The sequence below is a fragment of the Bubalus bubalis genome, chromosome 19 (genome assembly GCF_019923935.1).
Source record: "Bubalus bubalis isolate 160015118507 breed Murrah chromosome 19, NDDB_SH_1, whole genome shotgun sequence".
NCBI classification, from domain to species: Eukaryota; Metazoa; Chordata; class Mammalia; order Artiodactyla; family Bovidae; genus Bubalus; species Bubalus bubalis.
This window is the reverse complement of record NC_059175.1, coordinates 25,720,014-25,747,611: the sequence shown is the minus strand read 5'-3', so window position 1 is coordinate 25,747,611 and position 27,598 is coordinate 25,720,014. Positions and strand designations below refer to the sequence as shown.

At 39.6% G+C, this 27,598-nt stretch overlaps 1 long non-coding RNA gene across 1 annotated transcript in view; it reads right to left on the bottom strand.

The window, feature by feature from the left end:
- Positions 1–26,953, bottom strand: part of LOC112580672 — a 30,800-nt gene extending 3,847 nt beyond the window's left edge. The window contains exons 1-2 of the long non-coding RNA XR_006546579.1: positions 26,886–26,953; positions 9,758–9,908 (exon numbers count right to left, since the gene is read on the bottom strand). This is a non-coding gene — a long non-coding RNA (uncharacterized LOC112580672). The remainder of the gene's footprint in view (positions 1–9,757; positions 9,909–26,885) is intronic.
- Positions 26,954–27,598: the final 645 nt, after the last annotated feature.

Below are 27,598 nucleotides of genomic sequence, written 5' to 3'. Positions count from 1 at the left end.
ATTGAGCCCATGTTTGCATGAAATGTTCTCTTGGCATCTCTAATTTTCTTGAAGAGATCTCTTGTTTTCCCATTCTATTGTTTTCCTCTATTTCTTTGCATTGATCCCTGAGGAAGGCTTTCTTAGCTCTCCTTGCTATTCTTTGGAACTCTGCATTCAAATAGGTATATCTTTCCTTTTCTCATTTGCCTTTAGCTTTTCTTCTTTTCTCAGAATTTTGTGAGGGCTCCTCAGACAACCATTTTGTGTTTTTTGCATTTCTTCTTCTTGGGGATGGTCTTGATCACTGCCTCCTGTACAATGTCATGAACTTTAAATAAGTTAAAGCTTATTTAACTTAGATGCAGAGTACATCATGCAAAATGTCAGTCTGGATCAAGTACAAGCTGGAATCAAGATTGTCGGGAGAAATATCAATAACCTCAGATATGCAGATGACACCACCCTTATGGCAGAAAGAGAAGAACTAAAGAGCCTCTTGATGAAAGTGAAAGAGCAGAGTGAAAAGGTTGGCTTAAAACTCAGCATTCAAAAATCTAAGACCATGGCATCCAGTCCCATCACTTAATGGCTAATAGATGGGGAAACAGTGAGAGGCTATTTTTGGGCTCCAAAATCACTGCAGGTGGTTATTGCAGCCATGAAATTAAAAGACACTTGCTCCTTAGAAGGAGCACTACGACCAACTTCGACAGCATATTCAAAAGCAGAGACATTACTTTGCCAACAAAGGTCCATCTAGTCAAAGATATGGTTTTTCCAGTAGTCATGTATGGATGTGAGAGTTGGACCATAAAGAAAGCTGAGCACCAAAGAATTGATGCTTTTGAACTGTGGTGTTGGAGAAGAATCTTGAGAGTCCCTTGGACTGCAAGGAGATCCAACCAATCCATCCTAAAGGAGATCAGTCCTGGATGTTCATTGGAAGGACTGATGCTGAAGTTGAAACTCCAATACTTTGGCCACCTGATGTAAACAGCTGATTCACTGAAAAAGACCCTGATGCTGGGAAAAATTGAAGGCAGGAGGAGAAGGGGACGACAGAGGATGAGACAGCTGGATGGCATTGCTGATTCGATGGACATGAGTTTGAGCAAGCTCCGGGAGTTGGTGATGGACAGGGAGTCCTGGCGTGCTGCAGTCCATGGGGTTGCAAAAAGTTGGACATAACTGAGCAACTGAACTGAAGGCAGATGAAGGTATGTGTGGTAGGGGTGATTGAGCAGAGGAGTGGAGAGAGCAGATAAGAAGGAAGATCAACAGCATATATTATCGAAGGCTTTGAAGACCAATCTGGCAAGTACGCATTTAAGGAGTTCACTTGGGGGCATCCCACTTGACTTCCCTGATTATTTCTTCCTCTCACCTTTGACTTCCTGATCCAAATCTTGCCTAACCCAACTCATAAAATAGACTAAAGTATATATGAGTGAAGCAGAGGATTCTTGATAAACTTCAAATGGAAATATTTTCTCTTAAAAAAAAAAAAGGTTATCTCAGGAAGAATAAAATAAGTCATTCAATTGAGCCTATGGTGGTTGATGCTTAGTATATCCTAAATACAGAAATGGGTACCTGGCTAAGCTCTAAAATACTATACAAATAAAAATAACTAGAGATATGGGATATGTAAGCCTTATCTTCTAGTTTTCTGGGGACTAACATATCTCATACCTACAGTAATCCCCTTTTACCCTCAAAAAGATCTCAGCTTGGAAGATAAGTTCTGTTGTCTCCTTTCCTATGACATTTAGGATGGGGGTAATTTCACCTGCCTTCATTTTCCTTCTTCTCTCAGATTTAATTAGAACCAGTTTGAATGTGAATCTGGATCAGTCAATAGAGAGCCCCCCTCCTCCTGCCTTGGACAGTATTAGAACTTCATGGGCTTATGCCTCAGAACCCCCCTCAAGCTCTCCATGCAGGCCAGCAAGATCCTTCAGCCTGGCTCAGTATCATCTCCCACTGGCTCCTGTGCAGGTTCCCCAGCCTTCAGACTTAATACCTAGTTCTTGCCCATACCCCTACACCCATGCCTTCTTCTTGCTCAGTAATGGAGATGTGAATGGAAAATATATGTGGGGAAAGGCATAAATTAAGTCAAAAGAGTAAGTTAAATATCAACAATTAACAAGTAGGATCCAGAAAGTCTTTAAGGGCTTTGAAAATCACCTGAGCTGTTTTTATGCATGTCATTATTAGCATGTGTAGAAGACATGCTCCACATGTCATATGCATATAGGCTTATCTTATATGATATGTCATAACTACACCCAGTTTGGGAGAAGGAAATGGCAACTCACTCCAGTATTCTTGAGTGGGAAATTCCATGGACAGAGAAGCCTGGCAGGCTGAAGCCCATGGGGTCACAAAGAGTCGGACATATGGCTGAGCGCACACACACCATACCCAGTTTAGTCATATGGACCTCAAGGAATATGGATATTGGTCATGTGCTATTCCTATTTTTCCTCTAGTCACAATACCAATATTTTAACAAAAGTCCTTCAGTTTGTGCCAGGACTACTAGTTCATAAAGTTGCCTGCTGAGCCTGTCTGCATGCTCTGAAGTGTATGACTTGTGGAATCAGCCCTGGTAGAGCCAGGCAGTGTGGCCACGTAGTGATACCTTTGGGTGCTGCCCAGTTTGAATGAGGGCACTGCCATTTACCAGCTGGTGACAAGTTACTAAACTCTTTCAAGCTTCAGTTTTCTCATTGTAAAATGCAGCTGCCATGAAAAGCAGTATCCTCAAAAGAGTGTTTTGTGGATCATCTGTAAGTTCAAATGTGTGTTCAATACTTATCATAATGCCTGGCACATTTCTTGATTTTCTCAGATTTAATTAGAACCAGCTTGAACCTCCATCTGCCAAAATGTGGTGGAAAATCCAATATCAGTCATTTGGAACGTCCCTTCTTTCTTCCTTGGAAAGTACATGAACCTCAGGACCTCATACGTTTTAGAGAGGGGCCTTTGCTTCTCCACAAATGCTAGTCAGGGTAAATTTGCACCAAGCTAAGCAAGACCCAAATGAACTTCCATGTTTTGAAATGAAATCAAAATGCTTACACCGAGCAGAAACTCTTCCTCTCCACTGTTTTCATTTTCTCCATGTCTCCACTCTCAGTTCAAACCACATAATCCCACATTTAGCTACACACCACAGGGTGTTCTAGCTGCTGCCTATCTACCACTCTCCCCAACTTCAGTGAAGACTCCAGAGGGGAAGGCAGGAACAAGGCCCCGTGTCTTGCTGGTGGGGTCGTCCCACACAGGCACCCAGATAAGGCGTGAGCAGGGGCTGAAGTCTGGCCAGTGCTCTACCCTCCAGTCTTGGACCCTGGTTTGGGGCTGTGGCTGCCAGGGAAAGGGGCATCTTTTTCAAATTTACACACAGACTCTTTATAGGCTATGGGCAGCCCTGATGGGAAACACATGTTTTAATTCTACTACATTTTTCACAGCAGCTAATACAATTCCAAACACAAACTGCAGGGGAGGGGGCATCTGCAGAAGGTACTTCAAAAAATATCATAATTTATTTCCTCAAATATTTTCTGGTGAAGAGGAAAAAAAGTGGATGTATAGAAAGCTGATATAGAATAAATGTTTGTGTGTCCCCTACCCCCCAAAAGTCACATGTTGAGAATTAATCTCCAGAGTGGCATTTGGTGGTAGAACCTATGGTAGGTGATTAGGTCCTGAAATTGGAGCTCCCAAGAATGGGATTAGTGCTTTTATAGAAGAGACCTCAGAGAGCTCCCTTGTGAGGACACAGCAAGAAGACGACCATGTGCGAACCAGGAAGCAGACTCTCACCAAACAAGGAATCTGCTGGCATCTTGAACTTTCCAGCCTCCAGAATTAAGGAAAATAAATGGCTCTTTTTAAGCCACACAGTTAATGGTATTTTTGTTGTAGCAGCCTGAACAGACTAAGGCAGGAACTGAAGACACAGTACTTTAAAAGCAGGGATGGGAAGGGAGGTGGGAAGGTGGTTTAAGGGGGAGGGGACATATGTATACCTATGAAGAAGGTGATGGCACCCCACTCCAGTACTCTTGCCTGGAAAATCCCATGGATGGAGGAGACTGGTAGGCTGCAGTCCATGGGGTCGCTAAGAGTCGGACACGACTGAGTGATTTCACTTTCACTTTTCACTTTCATGCATTGGGGAAGGAAATGGCAACCCACTCCAGTGTTCTTGCCTGGAGAATCCCAGGGACAGGGGAGCCTGGTGGGCTGCCGTCTATGGGGTTGCACAGAGTTGGACACGACTGACGCGACTTAGCAAAAAATGGCTGATTCAGGTTGATGTATGGCAGAAACCATCACAATATAGTAAAGTAATTATCCTCCAATTAAAAAAAAAAGTAGTGGATATTTTTTTACTCTAATACACAGAAGACTTTGAAAAGCATTCAGGTTTTTATGAAAAGAGCAAACTAAAAATGTGTAATAATACGAAATGTGTTTTTATGCACCTCACATCTGCAACATATAAGCTGACCACTGGAATTATAAATTATTGACGGTAATTAAACGCTTTGCTACCTAGCATGACATTACCAAATTATTCACTTTAGAAAAGCCTTTGTTGGCTTTCCTGTCAACACTGAGTCATCAGCAGTACCTGAGCTTGCTCTCTCAATGTCAGTGTCCCTGGAAATGAATTCTTTCTCACTGATTAAGTCAACCTTTTCTTTCCTCTTCCCTCCACAAACATTGGTTATGGAGAGGAGGAAGTTCATTTCCCTCAACTTATCTGGAATTTCACTGCATGTGAAAAAAGGGAGTGACATGCATATGGTACCATGACATCGAGTAGAAAAATACTACTCTAACTTAGCAGATGTAATAAAAGTCACACTTTTTTAAGTGTTGCCTTTTATACATGAAAAGAAAACTTAGTAAGTGATTCCTATTTGTCATTCCATTTCTCCACTCTCAAACTAGTAGGGATGAGGAGGGAGGTGGTTTAAGAGGGAGGGGACATATATGCATTGATGTATGGCTGATTCATGTTGATATATGGCAGGAACCATCATAATATTGTAAGGTAATATTCTCCAATTAAAAATAAAATAAATTTTTTTTAAGTAGTGGATTTTTTTACTCAACTCTAATGCACAGAGGACAGAGAAAAGCATTCAGGTTTTTATGAAAAAAGCAAATTAAAAATGTGCAATAATATGAAAAGCTTTTTTATGCACCTCACATCTGCAACATATAAGCTAACCCTTATATCCCTAACAACCTTCCCATGCTTTTTAAGGTACCTGCTTCCATTACAATTCAGCCCACTAACAGATCCAAGTAAAATAATTAAGTAAAAATCCCCTTCAAGTGTCCTATGGCAAACAAGTGTTCATTGGTATTTTTGATCTGTATTTAATCAACATTATTTTCTTATTCTGTCTGTCTTGCCACATTTATGACTATCATAAGTACATGCATTGTAAGATGAATAAGTTTATAGTAGAAAAAGCTGTCTTTAAGTATACCTTGTCAGTATTTAGGAAAGTTTCAAGCACAAAGAGGAATGTACACTCAAAACTGATTTATTATTTTTAAATTCTGAAATATTTTAACTAAGAACAGACGGCTGATTAATGAAAGCTTATCAGTAGTCTGGAATGCAGTGGTAACAGCTATACAAAGGAACTAGTTGGTCTAAAATGTAAATTTTGGGGAAACAGAACAGTTTTTCCTACTGAAAATGATTTTTTCTTAAATACCAGAGGCATTTGGGCTAAAAACAAAGACACGCAAAGTCCACAGCTAAAGAAATAAAGTGAAAAAAATGATTCAGAGCAAAAACTGCTGCAAAGAAGGTGCAAAAATTCGATTATCTGGCTTAAATTTATATTCCAAGTCTATACTGTGATTTTGGCAGACTTGAATTTAATTATGTGTGTTTCAGGTGCTATTTTAAATGACTACGTGCATAATGAACTGACTAATGTCCAAAGTATGTTTGAAATAAAGTTTTAGAAAAATCTTACTAATACTTCAAAATGTTAGGTAAAGATTTTATTCATGAATACCTGTTTGCCATTTAATAAAATAAGGGAAAGCCTATGTAAAAGTCTTGATATTTGCAAAGACACTAAGCATGGTTATAAAGGAAAAGACTGTGAGACTGTTTTGAAACCAAAACAAGTATCTCCGTCTTTGAAACTTCATGAAGATTACTACAGAAGATTTTGTATAAATCATTTCAAATGAAGCACAGAAAGAAAAAAAATTATTTACCTTGACATTTCCTAAGGATTTTTTTTAAGTTATTTTACATATTAAGTTTGGCCTTGGAGTACAAAATAAAGCAGGGCAAAGATGCTTACTCTTTGGAAGAAAAGTTATGACCAACCTAGACAGCATATTAAAAAGCAGAGACATTACTTTGCCAACAAAGGTCCATCTAGTCAAAGCTATGGTTTTTCCAGTAGTCGTGTATGGATGTGAAAGTTGGACCATAAAGAAAGCTGAGTGCTGAAGAATTGATGCTTTTGAACTGTGGTGTTGGAGACGACTCTTGAGAGTCCCTTGGGTTGCAAGGAGATCCAACCAGTCCATTCTAAAAGAGATCGGTCCTGGGTGTTCATTGGAAGGACTGATGTTGAAGCTGAACTCCAATGCTTTGGCCACCTGATGCAAAGAGCTGACTCATTTGAAAAGACCCTGATGCTGGGAAAGACTGAAGGCAGGATGAGAAGGGACAACAGAGGATGAGATGATTGGATGGCATCACTGACTTGATAGACACGGGTTTGAGTAAACTCCGGAGTTGGTGATGGACAGGGAGGCCTGGAGTGCTGCAGTCCATGGGGTCACAAAGAGTCAGACACGACTCAGCAACTGAACTGAACTGAATTGACTAGACACACCTCTCTCAATAAAGTAATGTCTCTGCTTTTTAATATGCTGTCTAGGTTAGTAATAGCTTTTCTTGTAAGGAACAACCATATTTCCATTTCATGGCTACAGTCACCATCTGCAGTGATTTGGGAGCCCAAAAAATAAAATCTCTCACTGTTTCCATTGTTTCCCTATTTGCCAAGAAGTGATGGGACCAGATGCCATGATCTTAGTTTTTTGAATGTTGAGTTTTAAGCCAACTTTTTTCACTCTCCTCTTTCATCAAAAGGCTCTTTAGTTGTCTTCACTTTCTGCCATAAGGGTAGTATCATCTGTGTATCTGAGATGATTGATATTTCTCCCAGCAACCTTGATTCCAGCTTGTTCTTCATCCAGCCTAGCATTTTTCATGATGTACTCTTCATAGAAATTAAATAAGCAGGGTGACAAAATACAGCCTTGATGTACTCTTTCCCAAATTTGGAACCATGTCCAGTTATAACTGTTGGTTCTTAACCTGCATACAGATTTCTTAGGAGGCAAGTAAGGTGGTCTGGTATTCCCATCTCTTGAAGAATTTTCCACAGTTTGTTGTGATCCACATAGTCAAAGGCTTTAGAGTAGTCAATAAAGCAGAAGTAGATGTTTTTCTGGAACTCTCTTGCTTTTTCTATGATCCAGTGGATGTTGGCAATTTCATCTCTGGTTCCTCTGCCTTTTCTAAAACCAGCCTGAACATCTGGAGCTTCTTGGTTCATGTACTGCTGAAGCCTAGCTTGGAGAATTTTGAGCATTACTTTGCTAGCTAATATACAAGATAAGTGCAATTGTGTAGTAGTTTGAACATTCTTTGGCATTGCTTTTCTTTGTGATTGGAATGAAAACTGACCTTTTCCAGTCCTGTGGCCACTGTTGAGCTTTCCAAATTTACTGGCATATTTTAACACCATCATCTTTCAGGATTTGAAATAGCTCAACTGGAATTCCATCACCTCCATTAGCTTTGTTCATAGTGAATCATTCTAAGACCCACTTGACTTTGCATTCCAGGATGTCTGGCTCTATGTGAGTGATCATACCATTGTGGTTATCAGGGTCATGAAGATCTTTTTTGTATAGTTCTTCTGTGTATTCTTGCCCCCTCTTCTTAATATCTTCTGCTTCTGTTAGATCCATGCCATTTCTGTCCTTTATTGTTCCCTTGTTTGTATGAAATGTTCTCTTGGCATCTCTAATTTTCTTGGAAAGATCTCTTGTTTTCCCATTCTATTGTTTTCCCATTCTATTGTTTTCCCCTATTTCTTTGCATTGATCACTGAGGAAGGCTTTCTTATCTCTCTGTGCTACTCTTTGGAACTCTGCATTCAGATGGGTATATCTTTCCTTTTTTCATTTGCCTTCAGCTTTTCTTCTTTTCTCAGGTATTTGTGAGGCCTCCTCAGACATCCTTTTTGACTTTTTGCCTTTCTTTTTCTTGCGGATTACCACCTTCTTACAATGTCATGAACCTTTGTCCATTGTTCTTCAGATACTCTATCAGATCTAATCCCTTCAATCTATTTGTCATTTCCACTGTATAATTGTTAGGGATTTGATTTAGGTCATACCTGAATGGTCTAGTGTTTTTCCCTACTTTCTTCAATTTAAGTCTGAATTTGTAATAAGGAGTTCATGATCTGAGCCACAGTCAGCTTCCAGTCTTTTTTTAGCTGGCTGTATAGAGCTTCTCCATCTCCAGCAGCAAAGAATATAAGCAGTCTGATTTCAGTATTGACCATCTGGTGATGTCCATGTGTAGAGTCATCTTTTGTGTTGTTGGAAGAAAGTGTTTATTATGACCAGTGGGTTCTCTTGGCAAAACTCTGCTAGACTTTGCCCACCTTCATTTTGTAATCCAAGGCTAAACTTGCCTGTTACTGCAGGTATCTCTTCCTACTTTTGCATTCCAGTCCCCTGTGATAGAAAGGACATCTTTTTTTGGTGTTAATTCTAGAAGGTCTTGTAGGTCTTCATAGAACCATTGAATTTCATCTTCTTTGGCATTAGTGGTTGGGGCATAGACTTGGATTACTGTGATATTGAAAGGTTTTCCTTGGAAATATTCAGAGATCATTCTGTTGTTTTTGAGACTGCATCCAAGTACTGCATTTTGGACTCTTTTGTTGACTATGAGGGTTACTCCATTTCTTCTAAGGGAGTCTTGCCCACAGTAGTAGATATAATGGTCATCTGAATTAAATTTGCCCATTCTCGTCCATTTTAGTTCACTAATTCCTAAAATGCTGATGTTCACTCTTGTCATCTCCTGTTTCAGTTCAGTTCAGTTTAGTTCAGTCACTCAGTTGAGTCCGACTCTTTGTGACCCCATGGACTGCAGTACGCCAGGCCTTCCTGTCCAGCACCAACTTCATGAACCTAACATTCCAGATTCCTGTGCTCCATTGTTCTTTACTTCCATCCCTAGTCACATCCACAACTGGGCGTTGCTTTCGCTTTGGCTCTGTCTCTTCATTCTTTCTGGAGTTATTTCTCCACTCTTCTCCAGGAGCATACTAGGCACCTACCAACCTAGGGAGTTCATCTTTCAGTGTTATATCTTTTTGCCTTTTCATACTGTTCATGGAGTTCTCGAGGCAAGGATACTGAAGTGGTTTGCCATTCCTTCCTTCAGAGGACCACATTTTGTCAGAACTCTCCACTATGACTCTTCCATCTTGGGTGATCCTACAAGGCTATTAAGAATTAGCCTTTGCCTATCTTTGGGTACCTCATTGGTATATGACACAAATTAGCATACGCCCATTGTTTTAAAAGTAAACTTACTTAGCTCCTCTACACTGTATTATTCACAACACCTGAATTTTGTATAATAACATAGAGTTTGAATATAACTTACTGTACAGCAATGGTCCCGACATTGTGAGCTCTTCACACTATCCCAGTTGTTTACATTTGTGCTTCATTCAGAGACATCTTTTTTCAGATTTGCACATTTCTCTTGCAATGGAACCTGTTCTTCCACTTTACTGGTGCTCTGCTCATTTGGTCTGCAAGGAGATCAAACCAGTCAGTCCTGCTGCTGCTGCTGCTGCTGCTGCTAAGTTGCTTCAGTCATGTCTGACTCTGTGCAACCCCATAGACGGCAGCCCACCAGGCTCCCCCGTCTCTGGGGTTCTCCAGGCAAGAGCACTGGAGTGGGTTGCCATTTCCTCCTCCAATGCATGAAAGTGAAACGTGAAAGTGAAGTCACTCAGTTGTGTCTGACTCTTTGCGACCCTATGGACTGCAGCCCACCAGGCTCCTCCATCTATGGGATTTTCCAGTACTGGAGTGGGGTGCCATTGCCTTCTCCAAGTCAGTCCTAAAGGAAATCAATCCTGAATGTTCATTGGAAGGACTGATACCAAAGCTGAAGCTCCAATACTTTGGCTGCTTGATGAGAAGAGATGACTCATTGGAAAAGACCCTGATGATAGAAAGATTACAGCAGGAGAAGGGGGCTACAGCAAATGAAATGGTTGGATGACATCACTGACTCAATGGACATGAGTTTGAGCAATCTCCAGGAGATAGTGAAGGACAGGGAAGCCTGATGTGCTGCAGCTCATGGGATCACAAAGAGTCAAAGTCGACTTAGCAACTGAACAACAACAACAACTTCTCATTCTGGACATTCTGTTTTTGAAGGCAAATGTGCCTCCAAACTCTGGGGACTTAGAAGCTACTACCTGTTGGATCCATGGTATCACTTTCTGGTGTTACTATTTAGCAATGGTCTTTGATAAATCATACTTAGAGGGTTCTAGTCTTGAAGGGATTGAGCATATATATGAGGCTGAACCTCCTACCATGTCTCCTTGAAGTTGTCTACCATTCCCATATGCGCATATGTCATGAATGCCACAAAGGACATTAATACCAGTTACCGTATCCAGAGTTGAACACAGCAATATTCCAGAAATAAGCAAAGTACTGTCCTCAGTGTGTTGCAGCTGGAATCTCAGATACAACAACTCATAGGGTCACTGCTTTAGTGTCTATCATAAAAGAATGAGGACTTCTGGTGAATACTACAGTTTTGATTTCACCTCCCTCTACAGGGGTGTTTTAGTTTGTTCTCTAAGTTTCACTTGGGACATTCACATGCTATTGCTCATGGTGTGACAATATGCATGGTTTGCATCAGAAAAAGAAAATGGGCATTTGGGCTGTTTTAGACTAGGCTTAAAGCTTTGTAAGGGATGATCATCTTGCAGTTGCCTTGTGCACATTCAAAGGTGACACGTCACAGCGACACCAGAGAATGCAGCCCAGTTTGAATTGCTATTAATCTTCTTTTAATACAAAACCTTCTTTTGGCTCTTCTTCTTCTTTAAATAACATTTTATGTCTATTTTAGAAACACTACATATGTATTCATTATTAGAAAATCTAAATGAGAAAAAAATGAAATAATACTCAGGATTTCACATGATAAGAGAACTACCTTAAACACTTTAAAGTCTGTTCTCCTGGACACTTTCCTAGCATACTTAATAGCTGAATAGAATTCCATTTTATGAATATATAGAGTTAAGTATATTGGTTAAAAAGGGAGGCAGACTCTCTGAAATCAAATTTTGATCCTACCCTTTACCTAAACCTTTGGAAAAATCACTTATTTGTGGCAGTCTCCTTATCCACAAAATAAGAGCAATAAGAGTTCTTACCACTATTGTTAGAACTGTAGGATTGTCACAAGTATTAAATGCATTAACGTATGTAAACTACCTAGAATAATCACATCAGAGTAAATATATGATAACTCTCATTATCTTTTTTATTACTGCATTCTAAATTAAAAGATGTTTACTCCTTGGAAGGAAAGTTATGACCAACCTAGATAGCATATTGAGAAGCAGAGACATTACTTTGCCAACAAAGGTTCATCCAGTAGTCATGTATGGATGTGAGAGTTGGACTGTGAAGAAGGCTGAGTGCCGAAGAATTGATGCTTTTGAACTGTGGTGTGGGAGAAGACTCTTGAGAGTCCCTTGGACTGCAAGGAGATCCAACCAGTCCATTCTGAAGGAGATCAGCCCTGGGATTTCTTTGGAAGGAATGATGCTAAAGCTGAAACTCCAGTACTTTGGCCACCTCATGCGAAGAGTTGACTCATTGGAAAAGACTCTGATGCTGGGAGGGATTGGGGGCAGGAGGAGAAGGGGACGACAGAGGATGAGATGGCTGGATGGCATCACTGACTCAATGGACATAAGTCTGAGTGAACTCCGGGAGTTGGTGATGGACAGGGAGGCCTGGTGTGCTGCAATTCATGGGGTCTCAAAGAGTCAGACAAGACTGAGCGGCTGAACTGAACTATTAAATTTATAATTTTCCTCTCTTATAAACATTAATCAAACTCCCTAGAAGTTAAATCTTGATCACATCATTTTTAGGGGGAGGGAGCAGGGGAGTGAGTTCCAGTGGGAAATAAACATAATTGACATTGGTCTCAGAAAAAATTTAATCCAAAAATTGCAGTTTCAAAAGCCTACAGGGACCAGGTGAGTACATAAATGTTTGAACCAGACTTGTTTAAGACAATAAGGAGTCATGGAGCCAGTGTCTAAACTGGCCATCTTAAAGGAATTAAAATTTAATACAACCCACTGCCCCCCAAAATCAAACCAAAACAAAGCATGCAGCCTAAAGAAAACACATCTGTGGGCCTCAAGTGGCCCTCAGGCCCAAATATGCAATTTCTTATCTGTTCCACAGCTTCACTTTGAAAAATTTCATTGAGATATGATTGCCATACTGTACTAGCTTTATTGTATAATGATCTATGTATATATTATAAAAATGATTACCACAATAATTTTAGTTAACATCCATCACCACATATAGTTACAAATTTTTTCCCTTGTGATGAGAACTTTTAAGATCCACTCTCTTAGCAACTTCCAAATGTACAATACGTTTGAGTGCCTCCTGATGTCTATAGGATACATTCCTAGGAGTTGAACAGCTGACTCTACAGCACATTTTTAATGCCTTAGATACATATTACCAAAATTCTCTCCCCAAAGTTGGTACCTCTTTATGTTATCAAGAATGGCATATGAGTGTCCATCACTATTTTTTAAATATAACTGGAAAAATTTTGACAATCAGAAACCAAAAATGTATCTTATTGTAAATTTAACACGTTCTTCTTTTATTACTGCTTAGCACTGTGCTCTTGGTACTTAGAATAATGTTTGACAAAAGTAGATGATTGATAAGGTACAAAAATGTATGTGTGTGCCTATTGAATATATGTGTGTGTACATAATATATGCTCATGTCTACAAGAACTCACACACACACACACACACAGAAGGTGAATTATATATTTTCATGACTCTTTTTAGCAACTGGCCTGATGGAAATTTGGAGCACCAGTTGAGTAGCTCCAGCTTCAGCAGATGAAACAACCTACTCAGGATGATTTATAAATAGCTACCATTAACCTGAATAACAACAACAATCATTAACTTCAGTTCAGTTCAGTTCAGTCACTCAGTTGCATCCGACTCTTTGCGACCCCATAAATCGCAGCACGCCAGGCCTCCCTGTTCATCACCAACTCCCGGAGTTCACTCAGACTCACGTCCATCGAGTCAGTGATGCCATCCAGCCATCTCATCCTCTGTCATCCCCTTCTCCTCCTGCCCCCAATCCCTCCCAGCATCAGAGTCTTTTCCAATGAGTCAACTCTTCACATGAGGTGGCCAAAGTACTGGAGTTTCAGCTTTAGCATCATTCCTTCCAAAGAAATCCCAGGGCTGATCTCCTTCAGAATGGGCTGGTTGGATCTCCTTGCAGTCCAAGGGACTCTCAAGAGTCTTCTCCAACACCACAGTTCAAAAGCATCAATTCTTCACTGCTCAGCTTTCTTCACAGTCCAACTCTCACATCCATACATGACCACAGGAAAAACCATAGCTTTGACTAGACGGACCTTTGTTGGCAAAGTAATGTCTCTACCTACTGTTTTTGTGTGTAGCTTGATCTAAATGTTTGTGTCTTGCCCTGCGGTTGACAACATCTGTATCCATTACCACTGGAGTCCCACAGTGAAAAATATGTTGTTGTTGTTGAGTCAGTCAGTCATGTCCAAATCTTTGTGACCCCATGAAATGCAGCACAACAGGCTTCCCTATCTTTAACCATCTCCCGGAGCTGCTCAAACTCATGCCCATCAAGCTGGTGGTGCCATCCAGCCATTTCAACCTCTGTCATCCCCTTCTCATCCTGCCTTAGATCTTTCCCAGCATCAGGGTTTTTTCCATTGAGTTGGCTCTTCACATCACATAGCCCAAGTATTGGTGCTTCAGCTTCAGCATCAGTCCTTCCAATGAATATTCAGGGTGAATTTCCTTTAGGATTGACTGGTTGGATCTCCTTGCAGTCCAAGGGACTCTAAAGAGTCTTCAACACCACAGTTCAACAGCATCAATTCTTCAGCGCTCAGCCTTCTTTATGATCCAACTCTCATATCCATACATGACTACTGGAAAAACCATAGCTTTGACTATACAGACCTTTGTTGGCAAAGTAATGTCTCTGCTTTTTAATGTGCTGTCTAGGATAGTCATAGCTTTTTGTCCAAGCAGCAAGCGTCTTTTAATTTCAAGGCTGCAGTCACCATCTGCAGTGATTTTGGAGCCAAGAAAATAAAGTCTGTCCGTTTGCATTGTTTCCCATCTATTTGCCATGAAGTGATGGGACCGGATGCCATGATCTAAGTCTTCTGAATGTTGAGTTTTAAGCCAACTTTTTCATTCTCCTCTCTCAGCTTCATTAAGAGGCCCTTTAGTTCCACTTTGCTTTTTGCCATGAGGGTGGTATCATCTGCATATCTTCGGTTTTGATATTTCTCCTGGCAATCTTGATTCCAGCTTGTGCTTCATCCAGCCCAGCATTTCGCATGATGTACTCTTCATATAAGTCAAATAAGCAGGGTGACAATATACAGCCTTGATGTACTCCTTTCCCAATTTGGAACCAGTCTGCAGTTCCATGTCCAGTTCTAACTGTTGCTTCTTGACTGGCACACAGGTTTCTCAGAAGTCAGGTAAGGTGGTCTTGTATTGTATATTTAAGTCCCATACACCACTTCTTGGATAATCTTAGGCAAGTAAAGTTTTTCCTTGGAATTTCAGTTTTCCTCTCTATAAATGAGAAAAACAATATTGGACCCGCCTATGTCACAGGGTTGGTGTGAATTGAAAGAGTCTTGGGGACGAATGAAGTGATTTAGGAATGTCATTTGCATGTTGCTTCACTCAAGGTTAGACAAAGTAGGATATCTTCTCTTCCAGACTACCTATCACTGGCCAGGCATCAAGTGTTACAAATAATAATGATGTTGAATGGAGTTAAATGATTCTAAAAGGGCTGCATTTTATATGAAAACGCCAGGACTTTGACCTAAAGTATTTCTAGAACTTTATATTTGTTACAGCCTAAACAGTAAACTTGTAGTCAGATACACACATTTCAGTCTCTCTCTCTCTCTCTTTTTTTTTTTTTTTTTTTTTTGCTTATCTGCCTTTGACCATTTCTGTGCTCCCAGTATTTCAAAAATGAAATATACAGAAACAAAAAAGACCTCACCTAAGCAGTATAGTTCTGAGGATGGAAGGATGGGGAGTTACAAGGAAAATAAGATATTGTCCAAGTTTCTACTATGAACTTAAAAAAAAAATCATGCTGTAATTTGTCACATCACCACAGAATGTTGGAAATTCATTTCTTTTTCCTCCATATATATATATATATAATATGTATTATATATATAATATGTATTATATATATATAATATTTCTCTCTAAGAAATACTCAAATCTGGGGCCATGAAAGAATAAGATGAAAATGTGAGCCACTTTCAAATTGATCGAGGTTGCCAATTCCTTATGTAATTGTATTTTGACCTTTAACTACTGAATTTAAGCCAGCTCCACAGTGAACTACAATTAAAGTTATAAAGAGTCTTCAAACTACAAAACCTAATAGTTGTGAAAGGTACATGCCAAGTAAATAGGTTTCCAGGGATCTCAAACTCCCTGGTGTGGAAACATTTTCCATCATGTCTTTGCTCTGCGGCAGGTTTTAGATAGGAAAGGGAGTTTTGTTCATGAAAGAAAAGAACAAGCATGATTTTTCATGAAGTGTTGTATTCACACACAGTTTCCTTACACAGGCAGACAAGACATATCATCTTATCATTTGTTCTCCACCTGAAGGGACTGTCCTGCCATCACTGAGCTGGACGTCAGGGGCAATGCTGACTGCTGCCATATGGCTGCACACTTCAGTGGCAACCTCAGAGCACGGGATTCCAGAAAATCTCCTTTGCCTTGTCTCCTCTGCCCCACTCCATTTTCCTATCACTAGGCTTTACTTGGAAAACCTATCTAAAGAGAGGGGAGAAAATTAGTAATACACTGCGTTCTAAGATTACATTTTCTTCAATTTGGCTGACATCCTAATACTGCAAGCTATGGGCAATTCAGAATGGATGAACTACGAAAGGTCATTTCTAGCCAATATTGAAACGAGACTCATCCAACAGCAACAGAAATGCGGTCTGGGGAATTGAGCATTCTCAAGATTTAGTTCATATAGCAGTGCTTAGAGGCACTGTATCATGGAAGGTACTATCTTTCCAATGAGAGTAAAGGCAAAGTCATGGTCACTGGAGGGCTTTAAAAATTGCAAACATCTTTTCTCAAAGATGGATAAGCCTTGGATATTTAGAAATGATACAACTTTCCTTTTTGTGCCAGATAAGTTTCTTAGTCCATCTTTCCTGAATTGCAGACTAGGTTTTTTGTTTTCTACGGTTCTTGCAGCAGAAACAGAGTTGGGGGTGGGAGAAGTCCGCTTCCCACAAGCATAATGTTGAAACTGTGATTTCATTAAGAATGACTTGTAGTAAGGCAACCCAAGAAAAGAAGTAGAAAATAATTATTAACCTATTTACAGGAGAAAATGCTGTGTTCTTCTCTGATTTTTCAGTTTTTTACGAGTACCAGGAATTCTTCAAACCTGCCAATAAAATTGAGGTTCTCGTATATCAGATCTAGTTTTTGAGCCTCCCTAGATTTTCTTGGTTCACCCTGCCCTCTGGGCATCAACTCCTTGTTCAATATAACAACTCAGTTGTTGCTGTTGCAGGTACCAACACTATGTCTCAGGACCCTCTGGGGTGAGGACTGGGTGTCAGCACCACTTTAGTCAATCTCCTGCATCAGAACTCACAGCAATGGGACTTTCCTGGTGGTACAGTGGATAAGAGCCGGCCTGCCAATGCAGAGGACACGGGTTCAACCTGGTCCAGGAGGACCCCACGCGCCGCAGAGCAGAAGAGTCTGTGGGCCACCACTGCCGAGCCTGTGCTCTAGAGCCCACGTGCCGCAACTCCTGAAGCCTGTGTGCCTAGAGCCTGGTGCTCTGCAATAAAAAAGGCCACCACAATGAGAAGCCTGCACAACGGAACTGGAAAGTAGACCCTGCTCACCCCAACCACAGAAAGCCCACATACAGCAACAAAGACCCAGCGCAGCCAAAAATAATACATAAATAAAAATTTAAAAAGAACTCACAGCAGATATCATCTAGTCATATCACCTAGTCAGACTGAACCCATGGTGGGCTCTGGCTTCTATAACTTCCAGACGTGGATCATGAAGGCGATCTGCCCACAGAGAGAGACCAGATAAATTAACCTAGAGAGGGTGAACTTTGATCAGTGAGAGTGAGAAAACAGGAAAGATCCAGCAGATGAACCCCTTTGCCTTCAGGTTTCTGACAGACTGTACTGGTAGAATGTGCAGAAGATGATGACCTGTAACCTGAGAAGTCAGCTCTGTGTGTGTGTGTGTGTGTGTTGAGCTGTGGCAAGCTCAGAAATTTACAATTATTCGCTTTTCTTTCTCCCCTGCTTCACTTCTTCTTTTCTTTATTGTTATTCTAATGTTTCACTCCCCAATAAAGCCAAAGAATTTAATCTCCAGTTCCAGCTCTATATTTCTAGAAACTCAGGCTAAGATATCCACCATAAGACAGTAGATGTATTTTTTATTTCTGAATTATAAGAAAACATACATCACTAAAATACATTAGATTTGATTATGTATATAAACAAATTAGTGCTTTATATGAGCTAATAGTTAAAATTAATTTCAGGTTGAATTCTGAAATTGCTAATATTTGCACATGCTCAATCTTGGTTCAACCTAATCATATTTATACTGGAGGTAAAGTAATATGATAGTTAAGACCTCAGGACTGATGCTGACTAGAAGCAAATTAGTTCTACCTGTTTAACATTGAACAAGTTACTGTGTGTGTGTGTTAGTCACCTAGTCATGTCTGACTCATTGCAACCCCATGAACTATAGCCCTCAAAATCCTCTGTGCATGGAATTCTCCAGGCAAAAATACTGCAGTGGGTTGACATTCCCTTCTCCAGGGGATCTTCCCAACCCAGGGATCAAACCCATGTCTCCTGCATTGCAGGCAGATTCTTCACCATCTGAGCCACCAAGGAAGCCCGAACAAGTTATTAAATCACTCCAAATCCCAGAGATCTCATTTATAACATGGGGATAATATCTAGGTTTGTGAGAATTATATAGAGTCCATGTAACTATTTAATAAGTATTAATTGTTTTTAATACAAATTAATGCATTTATCACATCTATGGATTATGTCTGGTATATATATGAACTTAAGAATCATTTTCTTTAAATCTCCCGGCATCCCCACACCCAGACCAGGCATCCTTGGGCCTCAGGTCAGAAAGCAAACACAAAATACACATTTATATGTCACAAATAAAAAGTTTTTAAAAAAGAATATTTGCTAATAATTACTATTATGCTTCCCATTTTCAATCACTAATTTCAGTTCTATCAATTGATCTTTTATATATATATGAAGATTCAGGATTGCCATTAATTCTCTTAGGTTATTATGTTACTGGATTTTTATAAGTCACTTTCAAAAATATTTAGAGGACAAAAATTATTTGCCTTAAAAATGTTAAATCAGACCATTCTTAGGCCAAATTTTTTCCATTTCTCATGTTATCACTAGACTAAAAGCAAAATTGACTAGAGGTAGTAGAGTAACACACATTTACACAGAATATTAAAGAGATTCTAACTAAGGATCCTATCTGCTCCCGAGTACTTCCTACATTGTTCTACCTCATAGTCACCCTTCTTGAATCAGGACATTTTCCAATAATAATCATATAATACTTGTAGTGTTTAAAATGGTTTACAAAGTCTTCCAAATATTATGATTTAATACTTAGCACATCTTAGGTGGTTTAGTCAGTCCTCTTAGAAGCAGATAACAGAAATCAATGTCAAATTTTAAGAAAGAAAGACATTTTATCATCATCATCATCATTTCATAAAACCCAAGGGGCAATCAGCTTAAGGAAAGGCTGGAACCAGGACCTGGAAGGCCAAAAGGAACTAAGGGTAGTCCTTTTCATCACTTACTCTGCTTCTCTCTGTGTATCTGTTTCATTGCATCCAATTTGACCATCAAGATTTCCTGTTTACTTATCCTCTGATAAGAGACCAGTCCAGTTGAATTACAGTTACCTGGTCTCACCTTCAAGTTCCCAGCAGAGTGTAGCTGGGAACTACAGCTACAGTTCAGTTTGAAAAGATACCCCTTCCTGGTCCATACATCTTTGGCCAGTGGGGGCGGTCCATGTACAGCAAATATGGCTATCAAGGCCTACCTGTAGGCCAGGGGTGATTTCAGAACAATTGGATTGTAATAAGCAGATCATTCCCAAATGTGTCCACTACACTTAAGGCAAATATAACTCTTCCTGGCTTTTTAAAATTTTTAGTTCACTGTGGTAAGAACACTTATCATGAGATTTATCCTCTTAACAGATTTTTAAGTATACGATACAGTATTACCTATAGGCACTATGTTTTACAGCAGACCTCTAAGACTTACGCATTTTTGCATAACTGAAATTTTGGACCTGTTATTAGCAACCTTCCATTTCCCCCTTCACCAGCCCCTGGCAACCACCACTCTACTCTGCTTCTAAGAGTCTGACTATTTTAGGTATCTCCTATTAGTGTAACCATGTAGTATTTATCCTTCTGTGACTGGTTCATTTCACCTAACATAATACCCTCAAGGCTCATCCATGTTTCACATATTGCAGGATTTTCTTCTGTTTCTATTTTATAGATGAAAAAACTAAATTTCTGGGTGGTTGACTCCTTAAAGCAGAAAAATCAAAATTTGACCCAAATATTCTGATTTTAAATTCTATTTTTTTTTTTCAGTTCAACCACATAACCAATCTGAAAGCAGACACAAAAAGGACCATCATTAAAATTTTGCCAACACCTTAAACTGGAAAAGGTAGTGCAATAAAATACCAATTTGATAAATGTTCATAAAGTAATCAGCTTAAGTTTTTTGAAAGAGCCTATGACTGGCATTTGAGGAAGCACACTCAGTTCTCTAAGTTTAGAAATTAGAACATAGCAGAAATATCCAATGAAACTTGATGACAGAGAGATACAAAGGGAAGAAAGCAGTCGTAAAAAATAAGGTAAAATAAAACATCATGTATTTATATCTAGTGGAACCTAGTCGGAGAAGGCAATGGCACCCCACTCCAGTACTCTTGCCTGGAAAATCCCATGGACGGAGGAGCCTGGTGGGCTGCAGTCCATGGGGTCGCTAAGAGTCGGACACGACTGAGCGACTTCACTTTCACTTCTCACTTTCATGCATTGGAGAAGGAAATGGCAACCCACTCCAGTGTTCTTGCCTGGAGAATCCCAGGGACGGGGGAGACTGGAGGGCTGCCATCTATGGGGTCGCACAGAGTCGGACACGACTGAAGTGACTTAGCAGCAGCAGCAGCAATCAAGGCAATACTAGCATCCATGGGCTTCTTCCAAACATAAAATCCCTTGTTTAGGTGATGAAGACAGGCTACTTCATGTTTCTAAGGCATGATGCCTGATTTCCATTAAGTGCACTGCCTGATTCCTTTGCATATAAAATAATCTTTTATAAACTCTGGGCAAAGTCAAGTCCACTGTGGGCCAATGCTTATTTTCGTAGTTGACATAGACCACAGCTACCTGACTTCAAACATTGGGATAGGGACTCTCTACAAAAATATCCAGCCATTTTAATGTATAATGCCAAACATCTGGGTATTTGAATATATTAGCTGATTATTTTAAATTTTTGGTTTTCAAATTTTAGAAAGTCATTAATACAGTCTGTAAGCAAGTGCCCTAATTCATTTTTAAAAATATGGAGTATGGTTTGAAACACATGAGCAACAGCCTCAGATTTGGTAAACAGGATTTTGGCTGTCAGTGCATTGTATGCCAAGAGACCACTGGACTAAATCACACCTCAGGTTTGTAAACTTATGAAGAACATATTAATTAATATCTAAAACTTAACCAGTTCTTTAAAATCACTGTGCTATGTAAATCTGTATCACTCTTCTAAAGATGCAAATCCATGCAAACAACATGCATGCATACATACATATATACACACATGAGCTGGCCAAACTCCATTGGATGCTAGAACAAGACATGAGCCCTACCTTCTTGCTAGATCTCATCTTAATCATGACGTTGGACTGTCCTCAAAACAACGAGGAAAGGTCACTGTTACTTCACAGTAGGGAAAGAAAGCTGAGTGAGCCTTCTGCCCTCATTTAGCAAGCCTGGATGATGATTTCTCCACAAGAGAGTGAATGAGAGACTCTCCAGCTGGGGATTGAAATATTGCAGGGGTACAGATTGTGAGAGCAAACTGACTTTTGGAGGCTTGTACCCTAAGACTGGTTAAAAGAGTGCAACTGAACAAAAATAAATGCTTTGACAGCAAGATGCTTCTTGGTACTATTGAACGTGTTTAAATTCAGCACACAGCATTAGTGATGAAATTTAAAAGGCCAGCATTATTCTGAGAATTCAAAAATTTCCATATTTTTAGATAAAAAAGATTTGATTGTTAAAGATTGGGTCATAAATGTGTGATATATTACAGCACATTTATTGTTGTTTAATTTGCAAATTGAATGGTTAATGATTTTATGCTTGCTTACTCCCCATACTGTTGCTTTTATAATTAAGTCTACTTCTAATAAAATATAACAAGGTGAGTGAATGCCTAAGGTTACACAACTAATTCTACTAGCAAAACTATGTACAATCTTTGCTTTTAGAATTACCTCCTGGTTATATTAATAGACAGGATGGCACATATAGACAGCAAGCACAATGTGAGTTACGAGTAAAAAAACCACAATATAAAAGAATGTTTTTCATTTAAATTGTTTTCCTTTTTAGACGGCTTGACTTACTCAAAACAATAGAAGACCCTTGACTTCATTTCTATTTCAAAGTACAATCACCACTTAACATCTGTTTTTCTGGGCAGTTGACACTGCCTTGCTGACTGCATGACTTCAGATGAATTGTTTTAAAAGCTATCCAGTAATGTGCAATTTCATCTGAGACAGGTACTATCATGTCAGTTTGAAGCAATTGTGAATAGTCCTTCCTAAATATTTCTAATGCCATTTGATAGGTGTCATTGAGTTTTATGAAAACTACTGAGCCACTTCCTTTTTTGACCGTGTTTGGAATTACTGTACAGATCTCTTTCCTGGCCTCTGGCAGAGACTTGTGATGTAAATAAGTTCATATGACTGGCTGTAAAGGAAGAAGGTGTGTATTACTAGACCAAGTACATCAAAGGGGTGTGCATGGTTTCAACAAAAATTAAGAACAGGAGTGCTTTGAGAGACACCTTTGAGAGATTTCCGCAGATCGTGGCCTGCCTTGAAGAGTGCTTTCTCTTCTGGTTAATATCCTTCTTCCTGTCTCCTCCTCCACCCTCAATCCAAAAATGTAGTGAAACCAATGCTAACGATGAAAATAGTGCTAAGAAAGTCTGAAGAACCAGGAAAGGAGATCTGAGAAAAGAGGAGGACTGCACATCCACATCACAAACACAAGTCTGACAAACTTTATTTACACAGACGCCTCCATATGTCGCCACCGTGTAAATTCTCTCATATGGACAACTTTACGCCTTAAAATTTTGCCTTTGACAGTTTGCTTCACTATGAGATATGACAGATTTTTCAGTAATTTTCAACCAATATCTTGCAGAACTGACATGGTGTGTGGTCTGATTCAGGTGTGCAAAATTGAGGTTTGATGTTCACAGAAGCAGTTATTAATTCCTAAAATCCTATGATTACAGAAATACTTAACACAGAAGATAAAAACCTCCTAATCCTTCCACCCAAAAGAGAACCACTCTCCACATTCACTGCTTATTACCATTTCCCACTCAAAATACATCACACTAACATATATTATTGTACCCACTTTCTACAAAATCACTCTTTGACTACAATTTTTATGAAAAAGCCAGAAGCACTAGACTGTTTTCACCCTTCACCATTCACTTTTCAAACAGGGAAAGAACTTACACATTCTTTCTCTTGTGCTTTTTTTCTTTCTTGATTTGATTCCTTTGTTTGAGGGAGCAGGGACTTTGGAGATGGAGTTCATAGAAATCTCTTGACATTCTCCAAAAATGCCATTCAATTTTAAACTATAGCATTCATAACTGGCATTTCTTTTCTCATTTGGGAAATGTTAATGAATATGTTCTAACAAAAGTTTGCTATAAAGAAAATTGTTGGTAAGTGAAACAAGATCTCTTTACCCTGATTTTCATTTAAAATTAAACATACATAGCAAAAGATTAGCATTTCATGAAACCTTTAAATTATATTTAAAAGAAAAAGATTGATTTTGTAATTAACAAAATTGAGTAACACTCAATAGGACATCATGAAAAATTATACATTGACTAATTTGTTTCTACTAGGATTTTTAAGTAAGAAATGCTATTGCAGTTCTCTACCTAATATTGCTTCCAAAAACATATCATAGATAGATATTTACTAAGTTTGCCCTTTAGAATACATCACCAACAAAGTAGAGAGTGAGCTGGACTAGAAGACAGGCTCTCTGGTGTTTGTCTGTGGTTCCGCTAGCAGCTATTTACACTTACATGAGAAAATAATTTAACTTCCAAGACCTTGACTTCCACCTGTAAAATTAGAAGCATAGATTCCATTTTTTTAAAGGTTACTTGAGACTTAAGTCAGTCTATTATGGATTTGGGTGAGAGTTATTAGAGTAAGCTAATTGTTATAAGGAAATTCCCCAAATTCAGAAGCTTAACATAGGAGTTTATTTTGTAGTTACTGCATGACCAGGTTCAATGCGCATGTTCCAGGCAGCTTTCTTCCATGCGCCAACTGGGGAAGTGAATTTTCCTCTGCCTGTGGCTCTGCCATTCTCTAAGTCTTGGATTCCTCTGCACTTGATCCACAAAAGTGTAAAGAATCAAGGAAAGGACACCCACTTCTTAAACATCTTTGCCTAGAAATGACATATTGTATTTTCACTTGTTTGTTTTCCAATAGCCAGAATGACCCCACCAAGATGCAAGGGGAACTGGGAAATGTAGTCTCTGGCTGGGCTGACACTTTGCAGTTATGGATGGTGGAACACAAGTTTCGGTAGACAATCCAACAAATATCATTCTAAATGGAGACAGTGACTCTATGTAAAGAAGTAAAGATCTTAGGAAAACTCAGTAAATATCAATATAAGCAAATGGCCCCTGTATTCAAGCAATGCCCTACGTTGCAACTGATGGAATTTCCCAGAAAATACGAAGTTATATAAAGACACTGTAGGAAATCATGGTTTGAGATATAACCTGCCATACAATAGAATCCTAAAGAGATCCTGAGTTCTGTAGCACATTATCCACAAAAGTAATTCCATCATTTCCAGTGGTAAAATATGTTGTGCCTATTTCTATCTTAAACCTAAATCAGTTTCAGCCCACCCTTGTTTTAGCAATGACATCTTACAAACTTCCCTCCCTGAAGCTGGCTATTTAATTTGTGAGTCCCAGTGCAAAATGAAAAACGAGGGCCCCTGGGACTTCTCTGGTGGCTCAGAGGGTAAAGCGTCTGCCTGCAATGCGGGAGACCCGCATTTGATCCCTGGGTTGGGAAGATCCCCTGGAGAAGGAAATGGCAGCCCACTCCAGTATTCTTGCCTGGAGAATCCCATAGACAGAGGAGCCTGGTAGGCTACAGTTCACGGGGTCGCAAAGAGTCGGACACGACTGAGCGACTTCACTTTCTTTCACGTTCTTGCTCTAAAAGCAAGGAGGAAATGTTATTGAAGGTACTAAAATATAAAACTTTGTCCTTTCTTCCGATGATCTCTATCAACTTGCTATGCTATTTTTTATTTGCTATTTAATGTCATCCTAACCGAAGAAAACTAAAATTTCAAATTACTGGCATGAATGTTACCATCTAGTTAAAGTGTGCAGTGCCAGTTTTACATGGAAATAGAGTATTTAACTGGTATGGGGAATCACCAGAATTATCCAATTTGTATTTAGTGGTTCCTCCCCAAAGGCCCTCTGTGTTGACCAGTAGAGACAAACACAAGTCAGACTCAGAAAGGCCGGAAGTAGGAAGACAGTATGCCCCAACACAAAGAGCTGGTCAAGGGAGTACTCCAGGCCACAAAGACACCTGCCAGAACAGAGCAGAACTCAGCCCGCTTACGCCTCTGAGATCAGGCCCTGCGACACGGAGCACAGCTTGCACTCTGAGTCCCATTCTGCCAGGTTCGCTTTCCTATCAGCTATCCAGGAGGAAGTCAGGTCAGGCATTTCTTCTTCCCACCGACCCATCTCTGGACAGACTCCAAGAATCTTTAAACGTCTGTACCAGGAATCACTCCAATTTGTGATGACCTGGAGCTTCCTAGGTAGTTCAAATGGTAAAGAATCTTCCCGCGATGTGGGAGGTCTGGGTTCGATCCCTGGGTCAGGAAGATCCCCTGGAGAAGGGCATGGCAACCCACTACAGTATTTTTGCCTGGAGAATCCCATAAACAGAGGAGCCTGGCGGGCTACAGTCCATGGAGTTGCAAAGAGTCGGACATGACTAAACGACTAACATTATGGTCCATCAGGGATCACTCAGCTCCTGGATCAAAGTGAGCAAGCGGTTAAACTCTGCTGTGCCACCTAGTGGTTCTAGATCTCAGGCACTGGGATCAAGCCACCATGCCCCACTCCCAGAGGCTGCCTGACTGCCACCAGTCCTCTTTACTCTACACACATGCTCCACAGTCCCACAAGACTTCACTCACAAGACACAGATACATACATAAATGTATCAAGAATTTCACACTACAGTGGGATCCTTTGAGCATAGGGACATATGTCACTGCGCTAACCACATGCCCATGAAGACAACTCTAATTCTACTCCAAACGAATGTCTTCAGAAACAAAGTGTTATTCTCCAACTGTGATCCAAAAATCCCCAGGGCTCCAAGTGACCCAGTCTTGCCAAGGTGTTTCACTCAAAGAAACATAACAGTGAAATAACCAAGAGTAATTAAGAATAATTCCATTCTTTGCTTGCTCATAACTCAAAGCAAGAATTTTTAAGCTTCTGGTTTCTGTTCCTAGTCCTTTTGTGTAGAAGCTGCTCTAGAGTCTTCTAGGCTCTGCTTCTCACTCGCCATTTTGCTAGAAAAAGAAGTTTCTTCCTGACACCAAGCCCATAAAGCTTTTTGCTCACTTTCCCTAGTTCTCCCCCAGATCTGGTGTAAATCAACTCAGTCTCTTGGATTTCTTTTCCTTTTTTTCCTCTGCTTTGCCCATTACTAAGGTTCCCTACCCCAAAGGGGAGCCCAGAAGCTGATGCAGAGGGTAAGAATTTTTTCCTTTCATGAGAGTAGGAGAGGGGACAGAACATGAAAACAAATTTAGCGATGTTCCGTGTCCCAATTATACATTAATAGTTGTATTCCTCTTATAATTCAAAGCCTACTCACCTGTGTTTTCATTTATCTCCTAGAATAGCTCTTGATTCTGTAGCCTCTCTTACTCAACTAAACAGTGGCTCTGCCTCTGTTGCGTAGAAGCTAAAAGCACTGGCACCTGTTATCTGAGGAATACTGCATGAGTCATGTAATCTCAGCCTTCCATTTCCTCTGTAGTATATATAAACTATGATTTGTGGGCAACTCAGAGTCTAAGGAATGAACTCTTTCTCAGTACCATGAATTAATGACCTGATTATGTATAAACTAGTAATATAAATGATCTTAAGGAAATGTGTATCAAGGAAAAGAGGGTGGCCTGCATTGGATATTATTGCCTTGTAAGAAACACTGAGGCAGTAATAGTTTATCAAGGTTTTCTGAACTTAGACAAAATATCTCCAAACAATGTTTCTTCCTATTTTCCAATTACATATTTCTGATTAATAGTTTGAGCCCAGCAGATATTTATTCCAGGAGGAAAAAATAGTTTCCCAGAATGAAATAAACAAAAGTTATGGTCATTGAGAATAGATGTGTCGTATTACAAATTGAAAATTTGGGGTTATTTATCAGCCTTTTGTGGAATTAGGTATTGTGAATTCATTACTGAAATTCTGATCATTTCAGGGTATATAAAATTGAACAGATTATTGACTAGCTAAACCGAGTTCACATCCTAAAATATAATGACCCGTTATTCAGCATCTCCAACTGCATCATAC